General features: G+C 44.7%; 1 pseudogene; it reads left to right on the forward strand.

Annotated features, from left to right (window-relative positions):
* The first annotated feature begins 223 nt into the window (after positions 1 to 223).
* LOC149998641 (uncharacterized) lies at positions 224 to 12,257 on the forward strand (annotated as a pseudogene).
* The last annotated feature ends 2,670 nt before the right edge of the window (positions 12,258 to 14,927 follow it).

Genomic DNA, 14,927 nt, shown 5'->3' on the forward strand with positions numbered 1-14,927 from the left:
TGGGCAAGCTTCCCTCGCTGGCAGTTCTACGTGCATTTTGTCACACACATCGTGGCCACAGGGAGAGGACAGCCAGCAGCTCCGTATTTGGGCCCTTCCTGGACTCTGTCTTTGAATCTCTTCCCTGACTCATTTTACTTTGTATTCTTTTGATATAACAAAACTGTCATCCTAAGTACAGTACTTCCTGGGTCCTGCGAGTTGCTCTAGCAAATTATAGAACATGAGGGTGACCGAGGGAACCTCTGAATTTGAGGCCAGCCAGTCTGAAGTGAGGGTGGCCCTGGGAACCCAGAAACTTGGGGCTGGTATCTGAAGTGAAGGCAGTCTTGTGGGGACAGTTAGCTAAATTCATTGCAGCAGCTAAACACTGAGGAGTTGCCAGCACAGGAAAGACCACGTGGGACCTCGAGGTCCCTATAAGAAAGTAACAGGTCCTGCTTGATTCTCTAGACTGTGCTGTGACCCTCACCCCACTCCTATAACACCTGGGGACCTGCCTAGGTTCAGCACCCCTTGTCTGCGGCCCCAGGTCTCAGAGAACAACAGTGACCTTAGGTGGCAGGGGTTAAAGAGTACTGACCCAATGCTCTTGGACTGATCACCACCACACGGGTGGGGGATGGGGAGATGCATGGCCTAGGAGTTAAAGACAAAGCCTTCAGGGACAGACAGATCGGGTGCAGCAGGCAGAGGCTCGCTGGAAAGAAGACCATTAAAGAAGAACTTTTTATAGAGGGGTTTCCTACAAACAGTGGGTTTCTGGCAACCACAGGAGATAGGGTGGTGGCCAGGAACAGTGGCCCTAAACTCAAAGACACAAGGGGAGGAAACGGAAGGACAGGACTCTGCAGAAGCAGTCACTCGTGGCATAGCCGGTCAAAAGCAACCTCTCTTTTCGTTCCCCGTATGGGCTGGGCTCCCCAGTAACAGACAGAATGCAAGAAAGCAGGCTGCAGAAAGCAAAGCTGGCGGGATAGATGGAAGAAAATTAGCACCTGGGTTCAAATCCTTGTTCTCTCTGCACCTACCAACTGTCTGATCTTCAACATGTCACATAACCTCAGTTCCCTCTCTGATAAAACGGAGGGCTTTAGTAAGCAAGGACCCAAGGAGGTAATGCCTGTGAAGCGCTTGATGGGTCAGCTAGGTCACAGTCAGGGCTCGGTGTCCGGCAGACAGTGTACTAAATAGGATGGCCGCTCTGCCTCTGCCGTGACAGCCAGCTATCATAACTGGGTTTTTGACTTGCTTTTGAGACCCAGTTGCCCCCAGTACCCCGTTCTCATCATTGGATCCAGGTTATTTTCATTGTACCCAGAGGCCCTGTCTTGTTAGTTGTTTTATCCTAAGGCCTCCTAGGAATGACACCTTGCTGCATGCTTGTAGGTAACCATGGAAACCTAGTCATCAGGTGACTAAAGCCTGGTAACAGCCTGATGATGGGGGAGAGAAGCTGAGAACAAAGACTTTTAGGAGTCAGGTTAAGCAAAATCCATGCTCTTGATCCTTCAAGCGAGTTAGTTCGCAGCTCTACATTGGGGGCCCCCTCCCTTACCCCACAGCACACATAGGACAGAGTGTCCTCACAGTGCAAAGCAGGGATGGAGGTCCCCAAGCCGCTCAGCCTGCTGACTTCCAGGGAGCTCTGCATACCTTGCAAGCTCAGCAGGAGCCACTTGGATGGAAAAGCTCACCACCACAGCTCTCCCTTCCCTGAGCCCTCAAGTTCAGGAAACCGGGACTAGCTTTGCCGGAAGCAGAATGGGCCAGGTCTACAATCTTAGAGAAAAGGGGTGTATTCATTTTCAAGACCTCCTGGAACAAAGTACCACAGACTGGGAGGCTTCAACAACAGAAACCCATCACAGTTCTGGAAGTTGGAAGTCTGAGGCCAAGGCGTGCACAGCATTCATTCTTCCTGAGGGTTGTGAGGAAGACGCTGCCCATGCTGCTTCTGAGCGTCTGTTGGCCCTCACTGGTGTTCCTTGGCTTGTGGAAGCATCACCTGGTCTCCGCCTTTACCTTCACATGACATTCTTTGTGTGTGTGTGTGTGTTAGTATCAAATTATCTTTTTTTTTTAGTTTTTATTTCTTTTTAGAGAGAGAGGAAAGGAGAAAGAGAGGGAGAGAAACATCAATGTGTGGTTGCCTCTCATGCACCCCCAACTGGGGACCTGGCGTGCAACCCAGGCATGTGCCCTGACTGGGAATCAAATCAACGACACTTGGTTCACAGGCCGATGCTCAATCCACTGAGCCACAGTAGCTAGGAAATTATCTTTTTTATATAAGGACACCAGTCATATTCATTTAGGGCCCACTCTTATGACCTCATTCTTAATTAATTACAGTACAAGGATGCTATTTGCAAGTAAGATCATATTCTGGGGTACTGGAGCTAAGGATTCAAACAGATGAATTTTGAGGAGACACAGTTCAACCCATAACAGGGAGTGTAGGTGGGGTAAGGCCATCCCTTTTACCCAAATATTTTAAGTAGCTTTCGGGGCACGAGCAGGGAAGGGGTAACAGGTATCTTTTTCCTCCTCTCCAAGGAGAAGAAGAGGAATTCTGTGTGTTCCTGAGATTCCAACAGTGGGCTAGAACTAGGTTCTCTGAGTGCTAACAATTATCCTACGCACTTCCTAACTTAGCCCCCAAATACCCACACGTTTTCAGACAGGGTCAGGAGCACCCGATCATTTTGAAAAGATAATTGTCTCAGATGAGAAGTGAACCCCATAAGCAGTCATTATATGCATCCCCTCCTGCCCCTCCTCGGAAGCCAAAGTGTGATTGAATGTATTCTAGGAACTAAAGTTCAAGATGTGAATTTTGTGTCGGGAAAAAAAAAAAAAAAATCTGTCAGAAAGCACTTAGGAAAAGGTACAGCAGACAGGTTAAACAATCCCATTTATGAGGGTTCTGCCTTCATAACCTAATCACCCCCAACAACCTCACCTCTTAATACCGGCACTTGGGGGTTAGGATGATAACATATGAAATTTAGGGGGACACAGGCATTCAGTCCATTACAGACATTGGCTGCTTTCTGTGTTGTTTGGCATTTCCATATGTGCATGTCCTGTCTCCCTTACAGCACTATGAGCTCAGCTGACAAAGGAGAAGGAAAAGAAGAAGAAGAAATATTATTTAGCAATTTGTATGTGCTGGATACTTCAGGCACATCGTCTCACTAACCCAGTGAGGTTTGTAATGTTATCTTCATTTCACTGGCCTCTAAATAAAGGTTACTTGGGGTAAAACTCACAAAGCTGGCATTCAAACCCAGTCCTATTTCCAGAGCCCAAGTTTTTTGTTTTTGTTTTTTACTATAAGCATTATATTTATACAGCAATAACGATTTTAAAGCAACCAGAATCTCATAAATGGTGAATATTCTATGATCAAGGCATTCTTTGTATCTGTTGTTGATCTGCTTAGAAATTTTTTGCTTGGATCGACTCTTAAGTTTGGTTAAATGCACATAAAACCATAATATGTGCAGTTCTCGATGAATTTCCCTCTGTCATCAACTATGAAATGGCTTGCTATTCCCCATCCTCCCCTAACCCATCTCTATCCCAGAAGTCCTAGGAGCTGCTGAAACTTAGGACAGCAGTTCCCGCCACGCAGTTATTGTAACTGACTCGGTGCTGCGCGCTGCCTATCCAGAGTCCTCCCTGCAGGGGAGAGGCACTCATTCCCCCGCCTGCAGGGAGAGTTGGCTGACAGCTCTCGGGTGAGTGTCTCTTCAAGGACTGCCCTCCCTCAGCGGAAGAAAGCTGCCTTGCTCGAGGTCATGCTGCTCTCCTTGGTGGCAGCCACTTCGAATGACTGGCCAATGATAGGGGCCTGGGGCTGGGTGACAGAGCCCAACTCCGGAGATGCTCAATGGGCAGACTGCGCTAGGGTGGAGTGGGCTCCAGGTTCCAGAGAAGACAAAGATGCCAGGACAGGTCAAACCCTCTTCTGCCAGTGGCTCTACTAGCAGCTGTGGCATTCCAGCTCCTTGGCTTAGCCTCCCTCCCAAAGGACACTGTGTGTCTTGGGGTCTGGGAGCCAGGTGTGGGTGTCACCACGAAGGCTGCAAGAGAAGCAGAGGCCCTCACTGACTTCACAAGGTCCAGTGATGTTGGCTGGGGAGCGTCTGCCTTCCCCTCTAGCTAGAGAAATAGAAATCGCACGCAGAGGTGTTTTTCTACGGCAGGCAGCTGTGTGCCAGGAACAGTACGATGTAGCCATTATGAGGCAAGTGGCACAGCTGTACAGGAAATTTTAGGTTATGTTTTCTTTTTTTAAAAAAATTTTAATCCTCACCTGAGGGCATGCTTATTGATTTATTGATTTTAGAGAGAGGGGAAGGGAGAGAGAAAAACATCTATGTGAGAGAGAAAGAACGATCAGTTGCCTCTCATATGCACCCAGATGGGGGTACTGAACCCACAACCCAGCATGTGCCCTGACTGGGAACGGTACCCACCACCCTTTGGTTTACGGGACAACGCTCCACCCAACTGAGCCACACCAGCCAGGGCTTAGGTTATGCTTTCACTGTGGCTTTCTTACTAAGTGCTACACACTATGCCACTACGGTGCAGGCATTATCTCACCTCATCATTACCACAGCCCTTTGACACCAGATTTTTACTGATTAAAAAACTGAAGTTTACAGAGATTCAGGAATTGTCCCTGGGACTCACCCCTAGGAAAGCATATCTATCGAGCGGAAGCCCGGTCTAGCAGGAACTTCAGAGTTTTGACTGCTGCTCTCTGTTGACTCCCTACGAGGCGGGAGCGCACGGGAATCTTTGTCCAAAGGGCTCTCGAGTGACAAGCCTAAAAAGATCCAGCTACCATCCTCCTGTGTGCAGTGCCTAGCATAGTGCTTTGCCCGTAGAAACCGAATTGAATTAAAAGGTGCTGACAGATCTCTTTAATAATAGAAGTCAACGTGATAGACCACAAGCATACCGAAAAAGGCAGAGGCAACTATTTATTTCACACTGTGGAAAAGCACTGAGGTCTCCTCCTCACTCATCAGAGCCTTTTATTTCCTGTTACAAAGCAGCACTGACAACATCAGAATCTCAAGGTGATGTGTTTTTCTCTAACTAAAAGTACAAATGAGTCAAGCACTGTCATTGCTGTTTGCGGTAAGTGGGGGGGGGGGGCGGTGTGCCTGTTGGAACAGCCTCCTCTGGAGCGGCTCCCCCGTGGCGAAGGGGGAGAAAGCCTCAGCTGCCTGCTCTGGCTCCTTGCTAGATCCCCAGCTGCTGACACAGTTCCTGGCACGCAGGAGGCTCTGGGGGAATCTGTGTTGAAGGTCAAGGCACTGTTCCGAGGGAAGCCGCAGGGTACTGCGACTGGGAGAGGGAGTGAGGCTTTATTAAACTCCCACCGAGCAGCGGTCCTGCGCTAAGCACTGCAGGGCCCTGAAGGTGGGTTCAGGACCGCTACAGAATTTGCAGGGCTTGGTGTGAGATGACACGGAGGGGTACCTGCACCTTGTTCAAAAATTAACAATTTCCAGATGGTGACAGCAGAGCATTAAACCAAATGTGAGACCCTTCTGAGCAGAGGGCCTTGTGTGACTGCACAGATTACATGTCCGGGAACCTGGCCCTGGGTCAATTAGGACCTTTCTTTTATCCCAGGGCTCTCAGTTCAGAGGGCAAGACAAAGGCATAAGCAACGGTTATTTGGTGTGATAAATAGTGTGTGCTGGGGAGAGGGTGAGGTGTGATAAGGACAAGGACTCATTTAGACCTCATAACGTTATTATAATCTCATTTTTTAGCCTAAACTGTTTTTAATGTTTTACCTGTTTGACAGCTTTGATATATAGTCACATACCACGCAATTTGATTCACCCATCGAAAGTGTACAATTCAATAGTTTTAGTACATTGATAACAATTTGCAATCATCACCACAATCAATTTTAGAACATTTCATCTCTCCAAAAAGAAACCCAGTTCCTATTAGCAGTCACGCCCCATTGTTCCTCATCCCTCCCAGCCCTAGACAACTACTAATCTTTTTGTCTCTTTCCATTTGCTCACTCTTAGCAGTACAATTGCTAGGTTATATGGTAATTGTGTGTTACTGAATCTATTGAAATAGAATTCCTATACCATAAAATTTACCCTCTTGGACTTCTGGCCAAGATGGAGGCATAGGTGACATGCTTCACCTCCTTGTACCACCATAAGAAGGATCGCAACTAACCTCAAAACAAAGAACAACCAGAACTGCCAGAAACGAACTGTATGGAACTCTGACAACCAAGGATTTAGAGAAGAAATATTCATCCAGCTGGGTAGGAGAGGTGGAGATGGGGTGCCAGGGCAGAGAGGATGCAGTGTGGTGGCAGTGAGGCAATGGCAGCAAGGCAGTGGCAGTGGCCAGTGGAACGGGGTATCCCACATTCATGTGTGGTGGGTAAAAGCCAGGAGGGACACCTGGGGAGTGATCCAGCCCCAGGCCAGACCACGCAGCCCAGGGTTCCAGCACCAGGAAAATAAAGGCTTATGGCTTCTAGCTGTGAAAACAAGTGTGGGTTGGGGTGGCAGAAGAAACTGTCTCTTTCAGAAGAGTCTGTTTAGAGGCCCCCCATAGAACATACACAAAACCAACTCTGGGAACCACCACCAGGGCAATAGCTAGAAGGGTGATAGTGGCATACCAAAGCAGGTGAAATGACTGGAAAAAGGGCAAGTTCTGAGCAAGGGACATTGTTCCCTTTCTGACCCCTCCCCCACATACAGCACCACAAAGTGGTGAAACGTGTCCCCCTGCCCTGGCGAATACCTAAGGCTCCGCCCCTTACAGCGTGCAGGTGTGCCAAGACAGAAAGTCAAAGCAGCTCCACCTGATACACAGAAACAAACACAGGGAGGCTTCCAAATTGAGGAGACAAAGACATATGGCCCAAATGAAAGAACAGATCAAAACTCCAGAGAAAGAACTAAGCAAAACAGAGATAGCCAACCTACTGGATGCAGAGTTCAAAACACTGGTGATAGGATGCTCAGAGAACTCACTGAGCATGGCAAATGCATAAGGGAAGAATGAAGGCTACACTAACTAAAATAAAGAATAATCCATAGGGAACCAATAGTGAAGAGAAAGAAGCTGGGGTTCATATCAATGAATTGCAACATAAGGAAGAAATAAACAGTCAACCAGTACAGAATGAAGAAACAAGAATAAAAAAAAAAAAAAAACAAGGAGAGAATAAGAAGACTCTGGTACATCTCCAAAAGTGCCAACATCTGAATCATAGGGATGCCAGAGGAAGAAGAGGAAAAGCAAGAAATTGAAAACTTATTTGAAAAAATAATGAATGAAAACTTACCTAATTTGACACACACAAAAAAGACATACAAGTCCAGGAAGCACAGAAGGTCCCAAACAAGTTGAACCCAAAGAAGGACACACCAAGACACATCATAATTAAAATGCCAACGGTTAAAGATAAAGAGAGAAACTTAAAAGCAGCAAAAGAAAAGCAGAGAGTTACCTACAAAGGAGTTCCCATAAGACTATAAGCTGATTTCTCAACGTTCCAGGCAAGAAGGGACTGGCAAGAAGTACAATATTTAATGTGATGAAAAGCAAGGACCTACAGCCTAGATTAATCTATCCAGCAAAACTATCATTTAGAATGGAAGGGCAGATAAAGTGCTTCCCAGACAAGGTAAAGCTAAAGGAGTTCATTATCACCAAGCCCTTATAATATGAAATGGTAAAGGAACTTATTTAAGAAAAAGGTCAAAACTATGAACAGTAAAATGACAACAAACTCACAACTATCAACAACTGAATCTAAAAATAAAAAACAAACTAAGCAAACAACCAGAACAGGAAAAGAATCATAGATATGGAAATCATATGGAGGGTTATCAGTGTTGGGGAGGGGGAGGATGGGCTAAAAGGTACGGGGATTAAGAACATAATTGGTAGGTACAAAATAAGGGATGTTAAGAACAGTAAAGGAAATGGAGAAGCCAAAGAACTTATATGCACAACCCATGGACATGAACTAAGGGGAAGGAGGGTACTAGGCAGAGGAGGGCAAAGGGAAAAAAAACTGGACAACTATAATAGCATGATCAATAAAATATACTTAAAAAATTTACCTTCTTAAAATGTATAATTCAGTGGTTTTTGTATAGTCACAAAGTTGTGCAACCACTATAATCTAATTCTAGTATATTTTCATCACCCCCAAAAGAAATCTCATACACTTAGGAGTCACTTCCCATTACCCCTCCCCCTCTTCAGGCCCTGGCAACCACTAATCAGCTTTTCCATGTGGATTTGCCTTTTGTACATTTCATATACATGGAATCATACACTACTGGCTTTTGTGTCTGGCTTCTTTGACTTATCATAATGTTTTCAAGGTTCATCCACATTGTAGCATGTAGATAATCTCTTCTTTGTAGATGAGGAAACCAAGACTCTGGGAAGCTAACTTATTTGCATAGTCAAACACTAAGCAATCTTACCATTAGTGATGTCAGGTTTGCTCACTTGGTTAAGATGGTGTCTAACAGATCTCCCTATGGTAAAGATCGATTTTCCTTTTGGAATTATTAATTGATCTGTGGGACGCTACTTTGAAATCATATCTTGTTCCCCAGCATCCTTTTACTCAATGGCTCTAGCGTCCATTAATGATGCTACTCTGAATCAGTTATTGTACTGGCAATTGCAAACTCTAATTCTATCATGTGCCTGCATTTATCAGCTAGCATGCTTTTGAATCACTGTGAATTTATAAATTTTTTTACACTTCATTTAATGTATCATAATCCATTATCATCATTAACGTTTTGAGGCCCAAATTGTCCAAAATTTGGCAAATGGGAGCTCTTAAAACCAAAATTTGAAAGGTTTTTATAATAACATAATCTTTCTGTCACTAAATACGATGTGACACGTTTGAGGAAGCTCTAAAATGTAGACTATATTCAAATTTCTTGGACAGTTTGTGGGCATAAAATGTTTGTTACCTGAAACAGCTGACAATACCCTTGATTTTCTTAGAAGATGTATTTTAGAACATTTTCCTTGAACTTGACATTGATGTATTGTAATAAGATTTCTTCCTAAGAAAACCAGTGAATTGTGAACTTTAGATATTATTTGAGTTTGCAAGAAGATTTTAAGTATCTTTAACCTAACTTTTTAAAGTGGCACAGGAAGAGATGGAAAATTAATTCCACTGTGTTGGATGCCAGAAATGTCATTTCCTGAACAATGTTGAGGAGTGTGAGAATAAAAAGAAACCCCAAATATCCTCAAATAGATAGGACTGGTTGGGATGCAAGTAATAGAAAACCAGATATTAATGGCTTTACTCTATAGAGAAACGCAAACGTGGCCCGTTTAAGACTAGGGGAGCCATACAACCAAGCCTTCCTCTTCTTTACACTCTTCCATCCTTAGTCTGTTGCTTTTGTCCTCATGATTATGAAACGCTACTGAACCTCTAAGGCAGCCATCTTCAGCTGGTGCGCCACAAGAATTTTTAAAACATGCAATACCTGACTATGTAGTCAGGGGCACTGACCTCTTTTCCCTGAGACTGTCAAATAAAGAAACGACAACAGCCAACACAATGATAGCCGTCTGGCGTGACTGAATCAAAATTGTACCTATATTTTTGTCAGATTGGCCAAAAATATATTTTTTGGTGTCCTGCAGAGTTTTAGTAATTAGTTTATATGTGCCATGAGATGAAAAGGGTGGAAAATCGCTGGTCTAAGTGTGTTCTGGGTCAGGCAGAAGGAGGGAAGGATAAGAGGCCAACTTGAATCAGTCCCTGTTAGGAAATGTTCTTACAAGCCCCAGGCAGATACTTGTGTTTATATCTCGTTGGCCAGAATTGGAACATGTGGTTCTCTTACGCGCAAGGGAGCTTATATTGAAAGAAAGCCAAGGAGAAGAGGCCTACGAATAGTTTTCGGTACCCAATTGACAGTATCGATAGCCATGTACGTAGCTAGGCATCTTTGGTTGACATTTCATTAAAGCTACATCTAAAGAAACTAACATGGTTATAGACTGTATGCCTTCCACCCATAAAGCAAAAAACTTTTGAGCATCTTCTATGTACTACCACTTTACTGAGATATAAAGATGAAAGTGGCACATTGCTTCCTTTGTTCTCCTTAGAACACATTTCGGAAAGTACCAAGCAGGAAATCTGAAGTAAAGGCGCAGGAGCCACGCAAGTGTTCTGAATTCTGTGTCACCTCTTCACGACAGTTTCAAATCCAATCAAAACAGAAACGGAATCATTCCATTGAGATAACTAGCTCAGTCAATACTCAACGTTCTCCTGTGTAATAGTTCCCTTTGTGAGAAATTATCACAAATTAAATTAATTCACTTCAGACAGCCTTGCCAAACTAGCTTCACTACCTAGGTAGGACTGGCATCATTTCCAATGTTTATAGTAACATGTTTATATTTACAGGATAGTTATGATAGCTTGTATTATACTAAATAGTAATAGAAAGCTGTGCTAGACATCCTACAGACAAATAGAACTTTACAATTATAGAGCTATCACCTAATTCCTTGTTTTTATGGGCAAAGCATTAACCTGGAGGTTTCATTAAAGAAAACTGTTGCATTAGGTTGCAAGCTCTCTTGGCCGAGCAGAGTAGTTGTGATGGAGACTGTATGGCCTTAACACCTAAAATATTTACTATCTAGCTTTTTGCAGAAAAAATTTTATTGATAATTACTTAGCACATATGAGGTACTGAATAAATGCTTCTGGATTTATTGAATGAATGCATTCAAGGCTTTCCAGCTGGATAGAAAAAATTAACAAATTAACAAATGTAAACACAAAGCATTTTACATACACAATTTTTCTGGCATTGGCTTGCTTGATTGTCATTTGTTGTGGTTGACACCTGCCTCGCAAGGACCATGTGAGTACTTTGAGACTCCAGAGTGCAAATTGCTCGAGATTCAAATTTTCAAAGAGTTGGCATTTGGGATAAATATGTCTCATTGACCTTCAACAAATAGCCAGATGTTTCTCCAGCAAAATGGGTCTATTTGGAAACAACACACAACTGCAATTCAGAACACACAGTCTAATGGCAAACCAGAGGCAAATCTAAAGCACAAAGGAGAGGAAAGGTCTTTCATAGAGGAAAGCGGGGTCAGAGGGGCTGCTGTGAATGAAAAATCCACTGGAGGAAACTGGAAACTCAAAATGTAATGGCTTTTCATTGGCTGAGAGGTTACCCTTACCTGGGGAGAAGAAGATCCTGCTTCTTCCTGCTGGAGTAGTAGAGGAGAAAAGCATCTTCCTGTTCCTGTTTGGGGTAATTGATGGTGAGGGTGGGGCCTGAGAGCTCTCCCTATAGGGCCTCCCAACTCCAATTTAAATGAGGTTCCTGGGTATTAATCTTTACACGTTTTATCTGACCCACACAATGATGCTGTTGTTTGTTTTTAAAGCAACACTAGCTGCCAACGTTCAGAAATAAGGAGGCTTGCCCTGGCTGGTGTGGCTCAGTGAATTGAGCATTGGCCTGCAAACCAAAATGTCACCGGTTCGATTCCCGGTCAGCGCATATGCCTGGGTTTCAGGCCAGGTCCCCAGTTGGGGGTGTGCGAGAGGCAGCCAATTTATGTATTTCTCACACATCAATGTTTCCCTCTCTTCCTCTCTCCCTTCCCCCCTCTTTAAAAATAAATAAATAACATCTTTAAAAAAGAATAATAAGGAGGTTTGAGTTGGACCCGCCGCCCCCCTCCCCCCAAAGCTGCAGGGGCCCTCTGCCTGGCTGTTCTCTGCCCCATCACGTCGGAGAAGACCTCCATTCAAGCAGCGCTGCACCTTCCGACAAAGAGCAGATGTCCGACTTGTCTGAAAGCAGCATCCAACCAAAATCCCAGGGAGGACAGAACGACACAGGAGTGAGAAGCAGCTTCCTGTCCCGTGTAAAAAACGAAGCTTCTTGCGTCTGCTCACGTCAACGTTGAGTGAACTCATCAGCCTTCTTCCTGCTGGTGAACGGGCCGGCATGGTGAGCGCGCCCACTCGGATTTCAGAAGTGTGTGGAAGCGAGGAGGATGAAGATGGACTCCTGCACATGGTATGTGCCTCTCAGGAGATAACTGGAATGAAGTTGTCCGTGGAAGACAAGAAAAATGCATCTGTTGTAGAATTTTTAAGCCCTTACCAAGGGAAAAAAGGGGATGTTACCAACTGAGATTCATCAGTTCATCTAATCACATATACACAGAGAATTCCTGCCTAGAAGTTTTAGAAAGTTGTGTTGTACTTGAAGCAGAAGAACTGAGCTCCAAATGAGCATATTCAGCCTTGGAAAATGATATTATTTGTTTAACCTAGGTGGTCTCGTTTTCAAATTTAGAAGTTTAAAAATAAAATACTTTGTATTCTAAAAAAATAAATAAGTAAATCAGGAGACTTCACAGAAGAATCCAAATTTCCAGCTTCTCTTGAAAAGTTGAAAGATCAGGCAGTGTGAGTACACAATTCAGTTAGGGCCATAACCCACCTGGGGCTGAGTAGCTATTGCCTCCTTAGATGGGGTAAGCTCTCCAGTTTACCACAGTCCCCACCACTCCCTATTGTCTTGACCCCTTGCTGCTCCCATCCAGGTACCTTATCTGCCTGACCCTTCTGTAGACATTTGTGTTTAAGATTCTTAATTTAGAAAAAGTATCATTTGCTACAATGTAGTTTGATGGCTATACCTTTACTTCATTTTCCTGCCTTGAAAACAGACTGGTACATCTGGAGACAAAACAGGAAAGAATGACAATGCTCTTACGCTGCTACCTTCACTTCAGCTAGAATGAATGCAACTCTCCCACCCCCTTTCCTTTTTCAAACAAGCCTGAGGACTCAACCTGCTTTCCTTGCCCCCTTTCCTGGCTCCCTCCACCCACTCCACCTCCTGGAGTTGTTTACCTCCAACTCTGGAGTGCCCTCTCCCCAGTTCCCTGTTTCCTTGCTGCCTTTGAAAACAAACACCTTGGCCCTTTTTGTTTTTAGAGTTTAAGTGCTAATCACTACAGGGAAACAGATAGGAAATAACAATAAGGAGGAAATTACAAAGTTTACAAAAACCTTACAGCTCTTACAGTCATAGTCCCTAGTTCCCTTAAAGAGGTGACACCTGGAATTTCCCTGTTTTTATTCTCTCCTGTTAGATTCTCCCAGCGGGTAGATTTATGTACAAAGGGCCTCAAGATTTCGCACTATGCAGATGGTGCTGAAGAGTCACCTTCATAGAACGGGAACCATTAGGTGGCAGCACAGGGCACCTCTTTTCAAGTCTTTCTACAATCGGTGAGCAGATGCGAGACACCAAATTGTGGAGGAGGGATAACTTAGTACCAAGCGTTTGGGCTGAGCCCAGGGAGAGGAGAGAGCCAGGCCCGAGGCTCCCAGGCACACACAGGTGTGAAATTCTTGTCTCCTGAGCCTTTCCCCGGTATGCTGATTAGAATCACAGACCGCTAGGGCTGACCAGAATCTTCCCATCTAACACTTGGATGTTACACCTGGCAAACCAAGGTCCTGAGAGACCTGACTCATCCTGTTGTCTCCACGCTGTGGGTACAAACAGAATCCTTTACAGTTTCACTAGTTGGATCTTACCCTTCTTGGTTTGTCCCTCCTGGTTAAAAAGCATTTTATGGGAGTCTGCTTATTATAGGTACAGACTCATTTTCCTGTGTCCGAAAGTGAAACTAAGAGCGGGTTCTATGCCTTTGACAGAGCAGGACTTCACACAGGAAACAGAGGCTTACTGGACACAGGTAAACAAAAGTAAGCTTTACTTCTGCCTCCACCTACCTAACCTGCCTGGGAGACAAGTGGGGGCCCTTGATCCAGAAGGGGACTTAGGGCGCTCAGCGCTCTATGTGGCTTGAATGTGCTCCCATCGATGGGAGCAGCAGTATAATTGCGGCTCTTGCATGACAGGGCTGGGCCCTGCACACCCAGATAACTCGCCAATCCTCTGAAATTACATTAGGAAAACCACTTGTATCCCTAGAATTGAAACACAAATTCAAACAACTGCGCTATGACAGAATCATGTCCTCAGGCTTCAATTAATTTAGAGGACAGTCTAGTGATCGAAGGGAAAGGGTCTTAATGTGACAGTGGCATTTGCTTGAAGGGGTCAGGCCCCAGGAGAGAAGCTTTCCTGGGGACAACTATTCGTATAAGGTCTTAATTGTTTATGTCAAAGCACCATATTGGGTGTCCCAGGGCCTTGCCCTGCAAAACTTGCTCTTCTGACCAGTAGCTGGTTAGAAATGCAGAATCACCCTCTTCATATCATTCTGCCATGACCTTTGAAACCCCCAGGGCACTTACTTCATCTCTACCTCAGAACGTCTCATTCACAGACCCATGTTCCCTTTCTGTCTCTGAACCTCTCATGCATATGGGATCTCCTCCTCTCTCGTGTATGCGGGGTTCCCATACATGTATTAAATTTGGCTATTTTCTCTTGCTAAAAAGAAAAGAAATGTAGACTCTTGGGCCCAACCCACTCTTATGGAATCAGCGCCTTCATTTGTCGATTCCTATGCGCGTTGATGTTTGGGAAGCACTGCTTTAGGACACCCCAGAGAAAAGGCCAAAACCAGCAACAGACAAACAATGCCACCCCCCCCCCCCAGGTCCCTACCTCAGGAGCTTACATGCTGGTTTAGGAGCACACACCACACGTGCGAAAAATGTCATGAACGTGGCCGTTATGAAATGTGTCGTTAGTGCCGTGCGGGCTGCTCCAGGACAAATAGAACGCATATTTTAAGAGGGTACAGAAGAATGAGTACAGTTAAGAGGGAGTACAGTTAAGAGGGGTCAATCTGGGCAGTGTCCCCACAAGTGG

This window comes from Furipterus horrens, unplaced genomic scaffold, assembly GCF_987537825.1.
Source record: "Furipterus horrens unplaced genomic scaffold, mFurHor1.1.pri manual_scaffold_11, whole genome shotgun sequence".
Classification (NCBI taxonomy): Eukaryota; Metazoa; Chordata; class Mammalia; order Chiroptera; family Furipteridae; genus Furipterus; species Furipterus horrens.